The sequence below is a fragment of the Odocoileus virginianus genome, chromosome 8 (genome assembly GCF_023699985.2).
Source record: "Odocoileus virginianus isolate 20LAN1187 ecotype Illinois chromosome 8, Ovbor_1.2, whole genome shotgun sequence".
NCBI classification, from domain to species: Eukaryota; Metazoa; Chordata; class Mammalia; order Artiodactyla; family Cervidae; genus Odocoileus; species Odocoileus virginianus.
The window spans coordinates 60,067,702-60,089,539 of record NC_069681.1 but is presented as its reverse complement, the minus strand read 5'-3'; the positions used below and the strand labels follow the sequence as shown (position 1 = coordinate 60,089,539).

The window sequence follows — 21,838 nt, the reverse complement described above, 5'->3', positions numbered from 1 at the left end:
CCCTCACACATTATGCTGGGCATTGATCCTTCTGTTTAAGGAAACTGTCTTTTATTGTATCTTTGATGGTGCTATTAGTTGGATGTTGGCCCACCTGTATTGATTTTATATATATTTTAACTCTTATTTAATATATTCCCTCTCTTTGACCTTTTAATCTACTTCCTGAGAAATTTCCTTGCCTTTATTTGTTAAAGTTTGTATGAAAATTCTAATTTCTGCAATTATATTGTATTCTCAAGGTATCTTCATTTAGATCCACCAGTTTGACTAAATAATAAATAAAAAATGTTATACTCCCAAGGTAAGTGTTACCATAGGAGTATAATAAAACACAACAACATTTTATATTTCATAAGAAAATTTCTCAACTAAAAGTGTAAGTAGAATAATCATCAACCATACTGACTACTCTTTAATTTGATATTACCAAACAGAAATAAATGAACAAAGTAAAAATAAAATCAGAAGAGTCTAGCCTTATAATCAGAGTTTTAGTGCATAAAACATACTGGGAATGTGTTTCTACTCTCAGATTTATTTTATTCATCTAAAAAAATGAAAATTGATTATTACATAGCCCATAATTTATGGATAAATTAATTTATATTTATGAGGAATTAAAAATAATTTAAAAAATATTTTCTTGTCACTTCATTTCAACTACATTATTATGCAATGCCAGTCTTATGAAACTCCATAAATTTCTAATGCACCAAACTGGTGATCTGATTGGATACTGAACTAATATGAAGTCAGAAAAGGTTTTAAAATTCTTGAGACTTTCTTTGCAGCTAAAATTTCCATGATGTTTCATTATGCATCCATGTGTATTCAATTTGCACTCTACAATAAGAAATCCATTTAAATATACCTCTATTGCATAGTTTACATTGTACCTGTTTACAAACTCATTCTTTCTGAAGAAGATTTTTAAAAAGTGAAATTGGAGAAACAAAAGAACATTGATGAGATTATGATTCTAGCCTGGTGCCCAAAAATTCAACACTGATTTTTTTTACATTATATTCAGAGCAAAAGCAGATAACGTGATCCCTATTTACAGTAGTTCATCTTGCCCTTTAATCATTTGTTTATCTGTGAGACTATTGATTGCTGTTCCAGCCAGGAGAGCAGCCGTGACACAGAGGTAGGAAGAAAAGCAGTGTTTTTCTGTGCCGTGGGCTCTTCCAAGCGATGAAACTATAATTCACAAAGTGATAGATAACAGAAGGTAATTTTATGGTTACTAAGAATGAGTTTGCATTTGTTTGTGTAGTTACTATATAAATTTATAGACGCATTTTGTTTGTATCACATTTTAAATTTTAGGGGCTGAGCAGGAAGAGGATTGAAGGAGTGTGAGGAGTATGTTCATGAACTCTTTCTGTAGCAGCCACTTGTAAAGGTGGACTGTAATTCAACATGAAATAGGTTCAGAATGTTCCCACAAACTCATTATAAATCAAGCCACTTCGAAGGTATGGTGTTATTAAGTTTGTTTTTTGATTTTCTCTTGCCCTTCCTCCATCATCTTATCTAGAGTAAGAGTTTAAAGGCAGGAGAAGTAATTCAGCAAAGACCCACTTTTAGTGGTTGAAATAAAAAGTCTTGTTAGATACATTTCATTAAACCATAAACGCAGTTCCAAGAGCAAAGGTTTTTTTGTTCCCGCATACCATAGACTGACTTTGTCTGCTATCTGACCCAATTTCAACAGTAAAACAGTTAATTTATGCAAGCAAAATTAGGCGTGTATTTTGGAAGTTGTAGATGCCTGTCACAGGAATCCCACTGTGGTAATGAACCTCAGTTGATTCCAATAATTATATCAATGGCTGCTTCTTATGCATTATCCCAACTAAGGCATGTTGAGTTATAGAAGTTTACTTTTTGTCCTTGAAAAGAAAATCATTTTCCTATACACCATTATGGCATTTATGACATGAGAAGCTTCAGGTTTTATTTATAAGAAGAAGTAGAAATGAGCCTGTTAAAAAGTAGTCACAAATCTATATTGAGAAAATCATATCCACATTATATCATTGGTCCTTTCAAGGCTGTGAATTGCTTGAGATAAAAGAGTCAGGTCTCATGCATTAAAATGGTTGACTCCTAGTTGATTTTTAAAGCATGTATATGGGACATGACTGGACTAAACTTTGAGAGATCTATTTTAGATAATAAATGGTTTTCCCTCATTCTTCTTAAGTTCCAACTGCATGGTCAACATTCTGAATTGTTCTCTGCCATTAGTCGTATGGAAATTGGTTCTCCCTGAAGCTTCCAATCTCTGTGCCAGAACTCGGCATAAAATAGGCATTAGATAATTGTCTACTAAACAAATAAGAATAAATGTGAAATATTTTATAATGATAAAGTATCAGAAGTCTGAAAAATTAGAGTATCAGAGAATTATGCAATGAAAAAGCTGGCTTCATTTGAAGCATGGAATCTTAATCATTGCCCATTCAGCTAATTATTTAAATACTTTGTAAAAGTATTCCTAACTTCAGCAAGCAAGCTCTGTGAAAGATCAAATAGGCAAGTGACTTTACATAAAGATCTGAAGAATAAAAGTGACACATAAAGGCAAAAAAAATTATTAGGAAAAGCTTCGTGCTTAATAAAATTGAACTAATTAAATATACATTTATTGAGTGAATATTATAGCCTTTGCCTGTGCTACCTTCTTTAGGACATTGTTAAAAAGTGATGTAGCATTCCATGTTTCCAGAGGCTTTTAATGTAGCTGTAAGGAAACAGTCTAATGAAGCAATTAGAGATCAATGACCGATTAAACTCAGATATAGCCAAATGGGACTAATCACTCTTCTCTAAATATATTCAACATTTTTCTAAGTCTCTGCAATCACATAGGATATTCCCTATGCCTGGATTACCTTGCACTTATTTCTGCACATCTTAAAGTCCACTCTCCCTCCTAGGCCCAGTTCATGCCACCTTGTTCTTGAAACCATTTCTCATCACACCACTCAGAGTCACTGAGCCCTTTCTCCATGATGTCACTACTATTTGACCTGTAACCTGCATTTAGAATAATCTCTTTACTTCACAGATTTGCAATTGACTCTTCATGAGTGCTCAGTGGCCAAGTTGTGTCAGACTCTTTGCTACCCTATGGACTGTGACGGCCCAATAATCTTCTCTGTTGGTGGGATTTCCCAGGCAAGAATACTGGAGTGGGTTGCCATTTCCTCCTCCAGGGGATCTTCCCAACCCAGGGATCAAACCTGACTCTCCTGTATTTGCAGATGGATTCAGTCATATCTGGGTTGAAAGCTGCATAAAGATCAGTATTTAGATATTTAAAAATACTAAGCAGTGCCTAATATGTAAAAAAACACAATAATGATATTTTTCCCTTCTCCTTTTCTTTATTACCAACAATGCTTTGAACTGAATAGATATTTTTAAATAATTTGTATTGAATGACATAATATTTTACCATTGAGTATAACAGAAGTTTGAAAATTAGTATGGAAGGAAAGATGATAGTTGCAATGATTAAATACTATTTCATGGAGAAAGTCCAACTTCAGATGGAATTGATGGAAGAGTAGAGGGTATGTAGGGGTGACTTGAAGAATAAACAAGATTTGGAAAGGCATGAAAACAGGATATTTTTGCAGAAGACTGTAAGGCCAGCATCATGTCATGTTTCATGAGAAGTTTCCAAAATATGTTTATGAAGCAAATATCAGAGAAGCCTAAAAGCTGAATGCAGAACTTTGAACAGGAAGGAGATAGATATAATAATCTCAGGATCATAAGAGAAATGAGAGAAATTAGGATTTTTTGGAAACTTAATTTGAGAGAGTACTACATAGAACAGAAAAAGAATAGATTGGATGAAACCAGTTGAAAGGGTGTTATAGTAACTAAGAATGAAACAGTGAATTTCTAAATTAAGGTTACAGTCACATAAATGGAGAGTTTGGAGAAGAGTCTGAAACAAATAAGATAAATGTAGTATGAGAAAAGGACTTTTTCACTGTCTATACAGAGCAATGATTTCCTGTGCTTCAAATTTATTACTATAATGTAAAAATTTTCACAGGACTGACACAGTTTTGTCCATTTTTATTTTGCCAAGTAGGAACATTAAAATAATAAAACAACACCTACACTTTCTTGAAAGAAGTATTTTAACACTGAAATATAATGAGAACTTCTGGTATCCTCACCTACACAAAGACCTACCACAAGTCTTTGCTTGTGTTTTTGATTGCCCTACAGTAAACTTACCTGTTCTTAGAAATTCCACTCATCCAAGACCATCTCCAGAATCACTTCTCCACAAAGTTTTCATGAGTATTGCAAGTAGAAGCAATTGAATGTACTTATTTGTTCTACTATGCATATCACATTCTTCTTCAAATTTGCATAACTGTTTCTTTTATTACCATGCAAGTTCTTTAAGGATATTCTCCTTAAATAATTCTTCACTGAGTGGCTAGTACAAAGTAGTTGCTTAATAGTTCAAAAATATAAAAGGGTAAACAATGACTGAAAAGCTTTTAACCTCAGGGACTGAAAGCCATGGAGGGAAGAGGAGCCACTTTAGAGAGGAGAATAACAAGGGTCTATTTTTGATATGTTAGATTTCAAGGTAGAGAATAATAACTAGAATAATGAAAATAATAATAGGAAATATTGGTAATTTGGATTATGAGTGAAATTTTAGAAATTGAGCTATATTAGGGAGTTATCTGCATAGAGAAGTATCATTGAAATAGAACCTTGGTGGAGTAGGACTTAACAGAGAAAAAAAATGAAACATTGCAAGAATTTTGGAGACCACCCAAAGGCAATGAGGAGAAAGATTAAAAGAAATTGGTGAGCAATATGGGGAAAGGGAAGGGATAGGGATACCAGTAAAAGTCACCGTCCTAGAAGCCAAGATGGACTTCAAAGCCTGGGGATTAGTCCTCAAATGCTGAAGGGAGTTGCTCTTTACAATTTTGTTATGCAATGCTGCTAAGTAAAATTAGCAATACTAAAAGTGACTGTAAAGACCAACTTATTGCCACCACTGACTTATGTCCCTGAGAGAAAAAAAATCAGGCTAACATACATTGTGAGTTGGAATATTAAAGAAAAGAAACATCTACACAATAACTACAGGTTCGATAGCAGATGCTTCACAGCCATATGTCAATGAAAACAGCTCAACAAGAAAGGTTACATATAATTCTGGTTCCATGTGTACTAATTTAGTTTTCATTCCATTTTTAATGAATTCACATTAGAGAGGATCTTTTGAAGTCATAATGTGTTATTTTTTAATAATTTATTTCTGAACTTTAAAAATTAATAATATTTGCACAGGGCCATTTTATAATCACAATATGGTACTTCAAGGTGTGAATTATGATGTAATAACTCATAACTTGTGCATTTAAACAAGCACTCATCCTATGGCCTCATTCTTAGCAAAGCAAAAAGGTATGAATTATTATGCAGTAACTCATGCTTTGTCACATATTATTACTTAATTATGGAGGAGAGTTTCAACTCATTTCAGTCTTGAAAAAAAATTCTAACATTTTATCCTTTAAAAAAAAGCTCAGATGCTTTTTGATACAATAGAATCACTTTAAGCCTTTTCGCAATCAGACCTCTTTAGATTACCTTGTATTACATCTGTGTCCTTCTCGTTCTAGAGGATCTTAGGAAATCTCCACCAGAGAAGCTGAAAATCCCAACAGTTCTTTGGTCTGTATTTCACAGAATCATTCACTTATATCTCCAAAGGAAACACCTATATTACTTCAAAACTTTTCAAAATATTATAAAAAAAAATAAATAAATCACTCCCCTTTCTAACACAAGTGAGCAAAAATAAGGTGAAAAGTGAAAGTGAAAATGAAGTTGTTCAGTTGTGTCCAACTATTTGCAACCCTATGGACTGTAGCCTACCAGGCTTCTCCATCCATGGGATTTTCCAGGCAAGAATACAGGAATGGGTTGCCATTTCCTTCTCCATGGGATCTTCCTGAGCTAGAGGTTGAATCCTGGTCTCCCACATTGCAGGCAGACCCTTTACCCTCTGAGCTACCAGGGAAACCTCCCCAAAAAATAAGGAAGGAAGAAAAAAGCAAAGAAGATTAAAGATTAAGATTTTAATTAAGATTAAAATATGAATTTCTATTAACTATGATGGTTTTCTGATAAAGTTGTTAAATCATAGCAAAATCCCTCAATGATAGTATAAAATATACTTGTCTATAAGTCACTAGAAAACAGCATATGTACTTTCTAGAAAAAGATACAAATATTATCTCAGAGCTATATCATGAATAGTCATTATTAAATGGTAGAGTTTATCTCAAAATCCAAAGCAATAAAATGATTTGTTCAATGCTTCTTCCGGTGATAGAGGATTAAGCTTCCAGTGTAGAAAAGAAAATGAAAAACAGAAGAAAGACTAGATATATTATAAGAAACAGATAGCAGTTCAATAAATAGTCAACATACCAAACAAATACTATAGAGTAAAAAGGACTCTAACCTCTCAGATGCATCATTAAAGAATGATATATTTAAAACTGGTCTGGTTTGTGTGTTAAATAAGTGAATAAAAGTATAGAGAAGAAACAACCACCTTCACTTAGAGGAAACTACCATGCCATTGTCTAGTGGGTACTGACTGATCTATCTCTATTACTACTACTAATCAATTAGTCAATGAATTAATGTTTCAGTTTTGTTGCATAAACCTTTTCAGAAGCTGTTCTTTTCTCCTACTATATTTATTATCTCCCACTCTAATTTACTCTTTTTTTTTAAGAATTTTTTTTTTTTTCTTAGAGTTAGGAGTGAGGAAAATCAGTGACCTAAGGCTGGTAGATCTTATACATTCAAACTTTATGGAATCTTCTCAATTAATATAAAGATATTTGGTAGCACCACTAAGAAAGCAGCAGGGTAACACAGAGGGAGCAAAGTCATGCTTCAGCGCTTTGCTTGTCTCACCATGAGATTTTATGCTAAATCGTTAAAACCCGCCAACAGATCTTTGTCTCCTAAAACATATATTGGGCTCTCATAATTTGGCTTTATGTGCCAGTGGGTTTCCCAAGTGACTCAGTGGTAAAGAATCCGCCTGCCAATGTAGCAGTGCTTAGTCGCTCAGCCGTATCTGACTGTTCGCGACCCCATGGACTGCAGTCCTTCCGGTTCCTTGTCCATGGGACTCTCCAGGCAGGAACACTAGAGTGGGTTGCCATGCCCTCCTCCAGGGGATCTTCCCAGCCCAGCCATCGAACCCAGGTCTCTCACATTGCAAGCCACAGTCTGAGCCACGAGAGAAGACTCGTAGGAAAAGCAGGCAACTGAGGTTCGATCCCCGGGTGGGAAAGATCTGGAGTAGGAAATGGCAATCCACTCCAGTATTCTTGCCTGGAAAATTCCATGGACAGTGGAGCCTGGCAGGCTACGATCCATGGGATTGCAAAGAGGCAGACTTGACTGAGCAACTGAGCATGATGGCTGTATAATCTGCAAGTATATCTCAAAGGTAGAAGGACAAGGCGAAAGTTTTCAGTTACTTTATAAAGATTTCTGATGGCATAACTGCACACTCTAGTATCAACCCTTGGTCTTGAAATCTGGTTTAAACTCTGTTCATCCTGTTGTCTGGAGTTGCATATTTATATAATGCATGTCCATATGATCGTGTATTACTTGAACACAATGAGAACCAGGATATATATTCTTATTTCATTTGTTGCATAGTCAGTGATTACATAAATTGACTTATAATTAAGGTTGATTGGTTTATAATGAGTTCTTCTTATAAATCCTGTCTTATATTAACTACTGATTTAATGCTTTATGTAGGTCTTGTTCTGGTCAGGTTATGTTACACAAAATAGATTTTGTATGTTTTTTTGGCAACACCCATAGCCAAGATAAAGCAGTATATTCCCACAGTCATACATCTCTTCTTTATGTAATTGTTTTATCTGGACTATTTATAAAATCATTTTGAATTTTAATTTAGACAGAAATTTGAGAAACTTAAGCTAACCAATGTTGTCACTGCTTTGCTTAAAGTTCCATTATTTCTGTGTTTATTAATGCCTTAAAATGAAAGCCTCTGTAAAGAATAAAGTATTCATTTAATGAGAACGATAAAAATGAGATGTTTTTCTTCATAGAATTAGATAAATTCCTAATTAGTCTTCTGATTTGCTGAAGTCTGGATCTCATTTAATATTTCCTGGTTCTGAGTGCAATATAGTTTTTTATACTCTAGTTAAAGAGCTATGACAAGAGACTAAATACCACAGCAATAAGCAATTAAGGAAATTAATCTTTTTAAAAAAATAAGGAGGAGAGCAGTAAGAGTTCACTTCGGAACAGCAAACACTGGGTAAGGAAAGCAGACTACTAAAATTGTATTAAAGTATGATTATTCATTGTATAATAATATTTATTATTGCCATATGTTTCTACCCAAGATACATCACAGATGTCCCTACTAAATCTGCTTCAATCCACATACAAGATTTAAACTCAGGGTTGGATCCACACTCCGTTTGAGAATTTCCCTTCTCATGGATGTTGGAGAAAAGATCATATTTTCAGTGCAAAACAAATTGACAGCTGTGGGTCTAGAGGGACTACTGCCATAGAGTCCAAAGCTGCTTAAACCCACTGTCTCTCATTTCCATTTGAGACTATTCTGTCTCCAAACTCCTTGAAACTGAACTTTTAGACACTTTCAATGGTAGTTTATTGGAAAGAATAAAGAATCAACCAGGCAGCTAATCTACCATATTGCAGGTAAATTGGAGAAAGGACAAATGTTCACCAACTTATAGGTATTTCTTGAACATGTCAAGAAAACAACTGTGTTGTCGGTGAAAAACAAACCAGCAAATATGTAACTCATATTCTTTCACCTAAGGTTGTCCACTTTCTTATTTTAGGATATTTGGAAACTTGTTATTTTTCTGTCTGTGTTTATCACCTAATAGTTTTAAACTGGTATTTAATGCCTCTCCTAGAAGGAAAAATTAATTCTTTCCAGGATTCTAGCTTCTGTTCTTCACTTGGAAAATAAAACTTGTAAAGACTAAAATCCTAAATATGACTCAATTCCCAATAGCCAACACTTTTTGATATTTTCTCCATAAATTTCTCCATAAAATTTGATATTTTCTCCATAACTATTTGATATTTTCTCCATTTACTTCATAAATGTATATGGCATTTATTTCTTGAAAAGAGCTATGAAGTCAATTATTTTACAATATAGTCATCTATATTCCTATATTCTAGCTAAAACAGCAAGGTGGTTTGTTCTATCCTTATAAATGCCTGCCCTTTTAACATGCTGTAAATGCATTCTAAAATTTGTGCTATGTTCTGGTTGTTACAGGGAAGAATTAATGCATTCTATTAAACTTAACTTTTGCTGAAGCATTCTTACATCAGCTAAAGCTCAGAGCTTTAACTGGAGACTAACTTCTATAGCAATTAAGGAATAAAATACTGGCTTTTATAATCCATCTTTTGTTCTGGGAAATGCCTATACTTAAATGAGTATGGTGTTAGACAAGAACTTGAGGCCATTAAATATTTAATTTCCTCTAAATCCATCCATATTCTGTGTTTTGACAAGCCCATCACTAGATAGGTATTATTTAAACAAGCAGGAATGTTTCAATTAAGTGTATACCCAAATTAGTCAAGTGATCATACCATACCTCTTCTCAAAAACTCACCATACCTCTCATAGCATCTAGAATAAAATACAAATGTCTCTCCCTAATGTGTTAGGCCATCTACCATCCTAAATCCACCTTTATCCCTTTTCAAAATCTGACTCTTTCTAGAATGCCTTCTTCACCTTATTTGTTTAAATCCTACCAGTTCTTCAAAGTTTATTTAAAATGCAAAGTAATCATATATCCCCAACTGGAATTCATCTTTGTATTTTCAATGTAGCTCCTTTTCCAGTCAACCTTCCTTTGGTGCAATTGATGTGTGTGCGTACTTCTTGCTTGACATCACTCATAGGATGTTAAAAATCTGTTCAATAGGGACATCATATTCTTTGGTTTTCACTATAGCTCCATGTCTTGGATATAATAGGTACTCCATACATATTTATATTTAACATAAACAATAGACCGTACTTGCATTAGATCCAAGTTTGAGGGCCCTCTGCCTTGGATGACGAAGAAGGCAATGGCACCCCACTCCAGTGTTCTTGCCTGGAGTATCCCAGGGACGGGGGAGCCTGGTGGACTGCCGTCTATGGGATCACATGGAGTCGGACGTGACTGAAGTGACTTAGCAGCAGCAGCCTTGGATGAACCTCATGCTCTACAGGGTCTTGTATACCACAAACACACATGCAAAATGAAATGTATTTTAAAAACACCTGGGCACCACTAGCATGAGTATCTATCACTTAGCATTGGCCCAGCACAACTTACAGTCTTAAACATCTGCTCTGTCCCTAATACAGAAATGCTTCATGTGTCTCTGTCCAGTGCCCTCCAAATAAGACAGCTATGTTGCAGTGCCCTAAGCTTTGTAGGTTGTGCTGCAAACTGCAGTAGAAACATTTAAGTTACAGAGAGTGCATGCTAATTAATATAAATTCTTCCTCCCAGAGAGCATGAATATATTAATAATAGATCCTTGCATGAGAAGTAGTGTTTCCTAGTAGGGCCCATCAGCCATTTTCTTGTTTCTCTTTATATTAAAGTCAGTGACTTCCATGAATTAACACTGTTTTTGCAATAATTGGCACATGGTAGTTGAAATATTTTGTCATATTAAGAAATTTATATTACCTTTCAATTTCTTTAGATGAGGGCTAGATGGCACTTGCACTAAATACAAATTATATTTATTTACACTGGCTATTAGATAGTCATGAACACTACAATTAGGAATTATTTTATTTCATCAAAAATGATGCAATTTAATCAATTTTTTAAAATACTACATTGAAATTTCAACTTTTTTTAGATACTATTGATCCCTTAATAATTTGTGTTCTTACTTTTAATTTTAATTGAGTTTAAATAGTTAGAAGAAAATAAGTTTTTAAAAATATATTAAATACTTTCAATTTTTAAATTTTAACTTTTATGTAAGTATGTTTTCATAAAAATAAATTAATATTTTATACCCTGAAGTGGTGGGTGCAGTAACAAGAACCAAAAACATTACTCTTTGTGTGGATTTTTTAGTTTACTTGTTATTTTATTTTTTATTTTATAATATTCACTTTATTTTCTGAAAACATTATAGAAAAAGACACATATGTAAAAAAAAAATACAATAGCCCAATCCTAAACTTATATACACATATATGTGAACCAGGATATACACATTTTTTAACAAACAAAGTTGAATCATGAAATTTACATTCATTTGCAACCTAATAGCTCCAAATTTCCAGAAGCAAAGTGTAAAGGGAGATTTGGGGGAAGAAAAAAACAGTTTTTTCTAATTGCTATAATATTCTCCAGCTGCACCATATCATAGTACCTTACTGTTAAATTTCTGGTTTTTTTGTTTGTTTGTTTTTTCTTGCCTTCTGCACTTGCCCATGGTCTAGAATTGTTTCTGATACACTTCCATACTAGAACCAGTTCCAGATTGTTTAAGCTGTTTTTTTGGAGAGTTGACATTCAGAAACTGACCCCCACTTTTGGAGCCCAGTAAAAGGAATAGAGTGAAAATAAGAAAGAAAAATATCAATGCCCCAGTAGCTATTGGCAATGCTGTGTGAAGCCAGTGATTCCCGAAAGAAAATCAGTAGACCTCTTGAAGAGGAAAAAAAGCATACTTTTCAGTTTTGAATGAAAAGAAATGGCCATTTTCTAGTCTAAAACTCAGTCTTGGGTCCTACCGATGACTAAATATGACCACAAAGCATAGCATAGCAGGGGAAATGTGACACAAAGCCAATGTCCATGATCCCCCTGGAGTCACATCTCACACCACCAAATAAAGGACTAGAAGGATCCGTGGACAGCTATTTCCGAAAGGAGGATTTCACCCTGAACTCCTGCATTTAATCAGCTGCATATGTTGTTTATTGCTCCAGCGCCATGAACATTATTGCTTAATTAAATTGTTTCTATCTTTGTCCATCATAAATGCTGCATCTATTTAAAGCCATTTTTTTATTTAGTTAAATTTTGGTTTATCATCCACAGAAAGGATTATTAAATCAAATGGGTGACTATTTCAGCTCAAGTTAAAATCAATAATATTTAGCTGGACCTTAGGTGCTAAATTCTCAAACTCCATGTTTTTCGCTTTGCTGCAGTCCTGTATCTGAAGATCACTGACGGGGCTTTCTCCCGTATTCATCTATGATTTATGGCTGTTCTAGTTTGTGGGACGAAAGCTTCAAGGGCTCTTGCAGTGTTTAAGCTTCTAAATAGTCAGAAGAGTTTTCATTCCTTACTCTTTTTGAACTGAGACTGCCATGCGCAATTTTAGAAAAATTAATCATAAAAAAATAGAATTTTGTAAAAGTTCAGAACTTAATGTGTTTTCTGCAATAGTTAATATCTGACTTTTAGGGGGGAAAAGTAGTTCTGTAAAACATGCCCTCAAATTTCATATAAAACAAAATCAGTTTAGGTCCTTGAATTTTTAGATCTTCCTTATGTTTTCATTCCTCTGAGAAACTCTGATGAGGGATGAAGTCTTCAAATGCCTTTGAGTGGTTTCAAACATTAAAATGTTTCTGACAGCAAACTTCTCCTTCATTAAACTATAACTCACTCTTTAAGAAATGATGTTTCTATTTTGCTATTTAATTTACATAATGAAAATGGTTATAAATAACATTACAGAATATCAAAGCACAAATGATTATTAATTACTTGAACACACAGAAAGTTTATAATTCAGTCACTATAAAAATTATTTTTTATTATGTTGGGCATGTTGTAAATTAATTACTTAAATAGGCATAGTTAAAATTTCACAAAAAGACATCCTTCTAAAATAATACCAACATTTTTAAAGAAAATAAATTTAGAGTCTTAGTTCCTGCTAACCTCACATCAACAACAACAAAATCACCTAATGGTTAATTCGAATTACTGAAGTGTATTTTGTCAGAAATCTTTTTTAGGAGGTAAGGCCAAAAAAAATATTCAGTTTCCATGGCTGCATTGCAATGTAATTATTTCTTTTTGCTGCCTAATATCAATTTATTTTAAATTATATTGACTTACTTATTTACTGAAAATGCTGGCATGAAATAAACATGAAAAATTATGTGATTCCTTTTTAGTACTTTCTGTTTTAAGTCATTCTATACATTCAAGTTCAATGTAAAAAGAAATGAAAACATTCCCAACACAATATATTAAAACTAAGAACAATTATACTGTGAAATTTGTATTTTAAGTCCATACTTTTGAAACTATTTTGAGATTTAAAAATTATAAAATAAAACATTTACTTTTAACAAAATTTGAATCTTTTTATTCTTTTAATCAACCAGCATAACATTCAAAAGAGTAACATCTAATTATTTTCACTTATCTATACAAACAATGTAGGAAATTCCTAAAAATAATTCCAACAGATATTCCAACTTGTATAGAATTAAAATTTGGTGTGAAAATTTGACTTCTCCACAACATACTTACAAAAGAATAAAGAGTGATTCCCCAGAAATCCTGAAACTAATACTGAAAGAAAAAAGAAAGAATTGACTACACCATTTTAATAGTCATTAATAAGGATTTATATCTAAAAAATCAGAAGCACTTTAAGATTATTGACTTATACCAATAGATGTTCAAAAGTCTCCCTTTATTTCCAAACTTCTATTTGTAGGGAAAGGAAATAACCTTTACTGTATAGTAGGTATAAAAGGAACCAGATGATTCATCTCTGTGAATCTGCTTGTTGAATTTGATGGATCATTCTTAAAAGCGACGTTGCTAATCTTCAGGTTTTCTTTTTTAGGTTATTCACAGATCAGTGGGTTTTCCAGCTAATACAGGTCTGATGCTCTTCTGTCTTCACACATGGTATTCATCATATCTTGACAAGAAAAGACCTTCAGTCTACAAATAACCTTCACTGAAGTAAGACATGTAAGTGGGTTTCTTTATGAAAGATAGATTTTATGGCTGAATAAAAAACAACTGTAGTTAAAAAATGTCATTGCATGGCCTTATTTGAAGATTTTTCCTTCAAGGAACTTTAATGTTTGTTGTTGAAACTACTAATAGACCAAAAAAAAAAAGTATTAAATTACTTTATCTTTATCATTAACCACAAATGCAACAGGAAGGGTTGATCAGCTCTGTATTTTATCATTCTGAAGCGTTCAGCCTTTAAAATATTTAAGCATCCACATTAGTTCTTGTCAAACTAGCACAAAGCAGTGCATAATATGACCCGGGTGTAGGAGCAGAACAAGATAAAAGGTTACAGCCAGGGTGAAATTTCCACAATGGGATTGCCCTGTGCTATAGATAATAGTTTGGCTTCCTGTTTCCAGACAATTGCTAAATGATGTTGAATGTTTTCTTTATGTTTTCACTTGGTCATGCCAAAGGAGAGAATCAAGTTTAGTTGATATTAAACTGCAAGGATAAAACAATAAGTTTGAGGCATCTTACATACACTGTATTATTTCACATGGCCAATTAGAAAAAAAATAGAATGTTGATCAAATTTCATGTTGTTTGATAGCATGATAATTTGGGTTCTCACAGTATAAATGAAACTTCAAAGAAATATTAAAAACTTTCAAGCTGGGCAAAAATCAAAATAATTTCTCACTGAAACTAGTGTCTGAAGAATTTCTCTCTACATAGAGCTGATTGAGTGAAAAAAACAGCTGAGAGATAATTTCTTAAAACACTTTTTAAGTTCTTTCACTGGCCTTAACTATATTAGCAAAACTTTCTATAAGCATGTCTAAATTAAACCATGTCAAAAATGATTATCAGTGAAATTAATAGCATTTAAAACCACAAATTCTAACCCTTCTATGTGGGATGAGGGATGATAAGGAAGAATATAGTTGCTAGGAGAGAGTGAGACAGTACCAACAAAAAATCCTACCAAATCTTAGACCCTTATTTTCAATAGATACTTACTAAAAAGCGATCCTACTGGTAAAGAATCTGCCTGCCTTGCAGGAGACCTGGGTTTGATCCCTGGGTTGGGACAATCCCTTGGAGAAGGGGACTGCTACCCACTCCAGTATTCTGGTCTAGAGAATTCCACAGACTGTATACCCATGGGATAGCAAAGAGTTGGACACCACTAAGCGGCTTTCACTATCCTGCCCTTGTCTAGTTTTTAATCCAAACATTGGTTCTAGAGGGAAAAAATACTATTAAATAAGCAGTAAGGAAATTTCACAACAGTTGGTATATATTTATTAAATCTAGCACAACTTTTAATCCTGTTATTCATTCATTTGGGGCTTCCCAGGTGGCACAGTGGTAAAGAATCCACCTGCCAATATAGGAGACACAAGAGATACAGGTTCAATCCCTGGGTCTGGAAGATCCCCTGGAGTAGGAAATGACACCCATTTCAGTATTCTTGCCTAGAAAATTTCATGGACAGAGGAGCCTGGTGGGCTACAGTCCATGGGATCACAAAGTGTTGGACGTGACTAAGTGTGCGTGCACACACACACACACACACACACACACACACACATTCACTCATCTATTTATTTATTCATTCAACAAATACTGAGTTCCTAGTATGTATGAGTTACTGGAGAAGCAATGGCCAACAAGACAGAAAAGGGCCCCACCTTCAAGGAGCTTACATTATGATGGGAGACAAAAACATGAACAAAAATTCAACATAAAACAATTATAGGCTGTAATGTGCAATGTGTAAAATATATCAGGGGCTGTAATGAAACAGACTGGTGAGGGCAGAATTCTCTGAGGGGATGATGCTGCAATTAAGACTTAGAAGGAGAAGGAGTTGGCTGATTATCTGAAAACCAGAGAAAAGGTGCATTTGCTTGGAGGGCTCTAGAAACTTAGAAATTTAGCAAAAAACATTGTAACTAAGGACTTAATGACTAAGACAGGGTGCACAAAATGAGACAAGAGAATCAGCCAAACCACATCAGAGCTGACATGCCTGGGAAGAGTCTGGATTTTATTCTAAAGTCAGTAAAAAATTTTAAGCAGTCTTTAATGACATTTGATAAGATTAAATCCAATTTCAAAACACTAAAACAATGGACTAATTAAGAGAAACATGGAGAAGGCTGAGTGCCAAAGAATTGATGCTTTTTATTTGTGGCACTAGAGAAGACTCTTGAGAGTCCTTTGGACAGCAAGGAGATTAAACCAGTCAATCCTAAACGAAATCAACCCTGAATATTTGTTGGGAGGACTGATGCTGAAGCTGAAGTTCCAATACTTTGATGCCTGATGCAAGGAGCCAACTCATTTGAAAAGACCCAGATGCTGGGAAAGACTGAGGGCAAGAGGAGAGGAGGATGATAGAGAATGAGATGGTTGAATGGCATCACTGACTCAATGGACGTGAGTTTTATCAAACTCCAAGAGATAGTGAAGGACACGGAAGTCTGGCATGGTGTAGTCCACAGGGTTGCAAAGCATTGGACATGACTTAGTGACTGAACAGCATCAATTAAGAGGAAATAGTCCAGGTACATATACACCATGGAATATTACTCAGCCATTAAAAAGAATTCATTTGAATCAGTTCTAATGAGATGGATGAAACTGGAGCCCATTATACAGAGTGAAGTAAGCCAGAAAGATAAAGACCATTACAGTATACTAACACATATATATGGACTTTAGAAAGATGGTAACGATAACCCTATATGCAAAACAGAAAAAGAGACTCAGATGTATGGAACAGACTTGTGGACTCTGGGAGAAGGCGAGGGTGGGATGTTTCAGGAGAACAGCATTGAAACATGTATATTATCTAGGGTGAAACGGATAACCAGCTCAGGTTGGGTACATGAGACAAGTGCTCGGGCCTGGTGCACTGGGAAGACCCAGAGGGATCGGGTGGAGAGGGAGGTGGGAGGGGGGACTGGGATGGGGAATACATGTAAATCCATGGCTAATTCATATCAATGTATAACAAAAACTACTGTAATGATGTAAAGTAATTAGCCTCCAACTAATAAAAATTAAAAAAAAAAAAAAGAGGAAATAGTCCAAAAGTAAGAAAGGATTTTTAAAAAATAACGTTGTGAGAATTCCCTGGAAGTTCAATGGTTAGGACTCTGTGCTTTCACTGTCCAGGGCATGGGTTCAGTCCATGGTCAGGAAACTAAGACTCTGCAAGCCATGTGTGGAGCCAAAAAATATATACACACACACACACATTGTATAACCTAAAAAAAGCTAAAATCAGGCCTATATCTTGGAAACTTTGTGAATTATCCTTGTGGTAAGTATTACTGAATTGTAATGGAAGACAATAGTAATATTTTTTAAAAAAAAACTTACTGAATATAGAACACTGATATATAAAGTTGCAATTTCAATCATATTTATATGTACTGCAGAATAAAAATGCACTGGCTCAAGCATCCCAAGACTGTTTTGTGAAGATCACAGCATTAGTGAAACTGTTGAAATTTCTCACTTAAGGGGATGAAATTGGGTGCACATATAACATGTTATATTTAGTATCTTTTTTTGATTGCTTACAGAATTTTGTTGCTTTCTGTCCCACCTCAACATGAATCAGCCATAGGTATACATATGTCCCCTCCCTTTTGAACCTCCCTCCCATCTCCCTCCCCATCCCACCCCTCTAGATTGATACAGAGCCCCATTTGAGTTTCCTGAGCCATACAGCAAATTCCCATCAAGAATCTATTTTACATATGGTAATATAAGTTTGCATATTATTTTCTCCATACATCTCACCCTCTCCTCCCCTCTGCCCATGTCCATAAGTCTATTCTCTATGTCTGTTTCTCCACTGCTGCCATGCAAATAAATTCTTCAGTACCATTTTTCTAGATTCTGAATATATGCGTTAGTATATGATATTTCTCTTTCTGACTTACTTCACTCTGTATAATAGGCTCTAGGTTCATCCACCTTATTAAAACTCATTCAAATGCATTCCTTTTTATGGTTGAGTAATATTCCATTGTGTATATGTACCACAATATATATAGTATCTTTAACTTGAACTACTGAATTAAGTTTTTAAATCATTGCTTTTAAAAATAATTACTTATTGTTAATATTTTATTCACGCTGTAATCTAAAAATAAAATGATCTTTAACCTTTGGAAAAAGGTGGTATTTTTCAGACTGGCAGTTTAATAAATATTCAGGCAGCTAGACCCATCTTCAACATGTGAAGTGAGTAATAGAATGATATTATTTGATCATGGATTAACATGCAATGGAATTATTATAAATTTACAGAATTGCTTATAATAATATTACAAATAAAACATAAATTGATACACATGGGTAACATGTTTTTAATTATGTAGGAGAATCTGAGAAAATAACCAAAATTCAGTAAAATGAATACGGCAATATATATTTAAACACTTGAATCTAAAACAATATTATAGATATGGTATTGGATATTTTAAAATATTTGGTGACAAGTAAATATTAAAGGCATAATGACTGGACCTCTTTCTGAAGAAAATTTACCAAAGGAAAGGCCACCTTCTAATACTGCTTGCATGAGCTCTTTGTATTTTGAAGTAAGGAGCTGGAATTGTACTTACCTTTTCCATATATTGTTTAGGACAAGCCTCGGTGGTGAAAAACCTAGCCTAGGTCCTACTTTGAAGTCTTAGGGATTGCCAAAAGCTCTGGGGCATCCTACTTCTACTTTGATTATTCACTCATTCATTCATTCAAAAGATTTTGATTGAACAGTTACTATGTACCAGAGCATTGTCCTAGATACTTCAGTTTCACCAGCAGCTTAGAAGATGATAAATGCCATGGAAGAAAGACAAAGCACTGCAAGATAAGAGTGATCCAGGAGTAACCAGGGGACTGTTTACAATTTTAAATAGGGGGATCAACATTCATCTCCTTGAGAGAATGACTTGTAAGCAAAGATTTGAAGTTGGTGAGAGGTTTGCCATGCATCTGAGAAGAAGCATTCCAGGCCAGGCCCTAAGGAAAGTAAGCCTTATGTTCTGGAAGAATAAGAAGGAACTTGAGTGAATACAGCAGCATGAACAAGGGAAAAAGGAATTTTGTAGTCTGGGGCCCATGGAGCAAAAACTTGGAATTGTAACAGCCACATTATAACAGGCATGGCTTATCGCAGCAACATGGAAGGAAGGAACAGTGGTTAGGAGACTTGTTTTGTGTTTGCTTTTGACCGCAAGGTTGTTGCTTGCCGTCAGTGGTGGTTCAGTGGTAAAGAAACCTCTTGCCAAAGCAGGAGACATGGGTTCGATCCCTGGGTCAGGAAGATCTCTTGGAGAAGGAAATAGCAACCAACTCCACTACTCTTACCGAGGAAATCCCATGGACAGAAGAGCCTGGAGCCCATGGGGTTGCAAAGAGTCAGATACGACTTAGTGACAACAAACAAAAATGCTGTTTTGCTTAAATTTTGTGACAAATCAATAAGAATAGAAAAATATTCTTAAGATCATTTATTCACACTTTATACTTTTAACTTTTTAAACTATATCTTTAATAGTTGGATCTCCACCTCTTCTCTTACCTTGAAGTGGTCAGGCAAGGTTTTCAGTTTTTCTAAGGACTGTACAGCTATCTGACAAACAAATACTGGTTAAGAAGCAATGACAAAAATTTCCTCCTTGCCCAGACTCTAATCAGACACCTCTGAGCAATTTTTTCAACTAGTACTCAACTTTTGCACTTCCTTTTTTGGCTCTTCATTGTCCAGTTTTAGCAAGAATCTTGCTAAGATGGTTTAACCAGAATTTCCCATCCTCCAAATCTGATTATCCTTGATACCTAGTCAGGTTCTTCATCCTCCACCATCCCCAGCCCGATCATACTGTCTTGCCTTCAGCAAGAATCCTGAGTTAGCTGAAATCCCTGGCTTTACCCAGATGTTCCCTTTTCAAAAGAAATTTTTATTGGACTATAGTTGATTTATAATGTTGTGTTAGTTTGAGGTACAACGGATGTTTCCTCTTAGTAACTTTCTATCCCCGACTCCCACCATACTCCTTGGTTAGAAATTCTCATCTTTCCTTATTGTATTCAGAGTTGAATGCAGGCCCTCCTCAACTGCAGTGGGTGTGCCGCCCCCTGGAATAAAGTCCACCTTGCCACTCTTTGAGTATCTTGAGTAACTGTTTCTTTACCAACAGTCAGAAATGATAGGAAAGCCCAAGAAGCTGCCCAAATGCTAAAACAAAAATATTCATGGTAATCACTTGCAAAATATAGTAAATCTATGAGAAAAGATATTATTTAAAAATGTTCATTCAGGTATGAGAGTTAAAATAACATGAATAACTAAAGAGAAACTGTGAAAATTAAACCCTACATGTAAAACAATCTGTCTCCTCTATCATGGGCTACACTCTATTTTTATTTTCTCATTAAATTTACCCATTACAGTCAAATTGGGGTGAGGGGAGTGTTACTATGTTTCAGTATTTTTAAACAAAGCAGAAATCTTTCCTATAAATTGTCGGCTCAAAACACACCAAAAAGAAGTAGATAGTTGCATGAAGCAAAGTGCTTTTCTCAACAAACCAACAATATGTGTTTATTGCATTGGAGCCCAGGACCACCACATGCGATTACAGTAAAAGCTCTGCCTTATTTCCATCTGGCAATGAGAACACAAGATGTTGTGTAAACTACCAGAAGAGCTCTATTTCATTGTAATTAAAATTTAGTGTTACACTTAAGCAAGAAGGCAACTCCAGGAGATGTGATTATCATGAGATAATGACCTTGGGGTGTTGCAAGGCATGCAAGGAACCAAATGCCTCCTGTCCTCTAGGGGGCAAGATTATTTCTACATAACAACCTCCACCTCCTCTCACTCACCCTCCCCAGCTTCTGGAGCTGTATGATCAGTGAAAGGGGAAAGCTTGGGATTAAGAGCACCAATATGATTTCTGAGAAAAGAGGACGTTGGGGGACTGGTAGACGACTAAGTTGAGATTGTAGAATGCTGAAGCAGCAGTTTCAAATGAGTTGTGTTGTTTGTGCAATAATTATGCAATGCCTTTAGAATTCTCTGGACACAGATAGAACTGTCAGTGATGTCATAGGCGTGTAAGTAATCCCCAGCAAGGGCACAGATCTAACCTTTTCCCCCTGTTTTGGTCTCATGATTTCCATTTCATAATAGCAATAAGATATGACAGGTGGTGCCGTTCTTGAGGGTTTATTATACTTCTTGGGTGGTTGAAGCCACTCAGCCTTTGGCCTGAACCTCTCAAGACATCTGAGAAGTATAATAATTTCCCCCAAATGCAATGCCTGTCATGTCTTATTGCTTAATTGCTTTGCACTTACCAAGTAATTCTTAGAGTGAATGCAGATAACAGTGTTCACATTATAGTTTATACCGGTAGCAGCTACTTTCTATTGGAATATTCCTTTAATCCAATACAATCTAATGGATTAAAAAATATTCCAATATGTTACCATTATAAACCCTAAGCTAAAAGGTCACTTAAAATCATGAAAAGTATTTATATTTTGCAACAGTGTGTTGGAGGGGAAAATGATCAACTGAAATTCAAGAAGTTAATTTGAAATAAGACAATCTTCAAGTGACAACCATATGATGAGTCAAGTACTTCAGTTATTCAAGAATATCTCAACCTCTACCATCTGAA

General features: G+C 34.8%; 1 long non-coding RNA gene across 1 annotated transcript; it reads left to right on the top strand.

The window, feature by feature from the left end:
• Window positions 1-1,137: 1,137 nt before the first annotated feature.
• Window positions 1,138-21,838, top strand: LOC139036251 (uncharacterized). Its single transcript, XR_011488957.1, has 3 exons — window positions 1,138-1,234; window positions 13,993-14,123; window positions 21,708-21,838. It is a non-coding gene; the product is annotated as an uncharacterized lncRNA (long non-coding RNA).